This window comes from Cebus imitator, unplaced genomic scaffold (assembly GCF_001604975.1).
Source record: "Cebus imitator isolate Cc_AM_T3 unplaced genomic scaffold, Cebus_imitator-1.0 Scaffold154, whole genome shotgun sequence".
Taxonomy (NCBI): Eukaryota; Metazoa; Chordata; class Mammalia; order Primates; family Cebidae; genus Cebus; species Cebus imitator.
In genome coordinates, this window is record NW_016107469.1 from 3990973 (window position 1) to 3991550 (window position 578).

Below are 578 nucleotides of genomic sequence, written 5' to 3' on the forward strand. Positions count from 1 at the left end.
CCTTCTTACACATGCTTTGCTCTAGCTGTGCTGGCAGCCAATTGTACGGTGCCTACCCACATTGGGGGTGGGTCTTCCTCTCCTATCCACTGACTCAAATGTCAATCAACATTGATAATATCCTCACAGACACACCCAGAGAGAATACTTCATCAGCAATCTAGTCATCCTTCAATCGAGTTGACACCTAATATTAACCATCCTAGTGCATGTAAGTTCCAGTCTCTCCATATCATTGTCAACATTTGTTATTTTCTGTTATTTTTTATGGTAGTCATCCTATTGGATATGAGGTAATCTTTCATTGCGGTTTTGACTTGCAGTTTTTAATGCAAGTGATGTTGAGCATCTTTTCATATGTTTGTTGTAAATTGGTATATCATCTTTGGAGCCATGTATTCAAGTCCTTTGCCCATTTTAAAATCGAGTTATTGGAATTTTGTTGTTGAGTTGTAGGGTTTATTCATCAGGGTTCTTTAGGGGGCAGAACTAATAGAATATGTATATATGTAGAAATATATACATATATATGTATGTATATATATGTATGCATTTCTACATGTATACATATATATAAA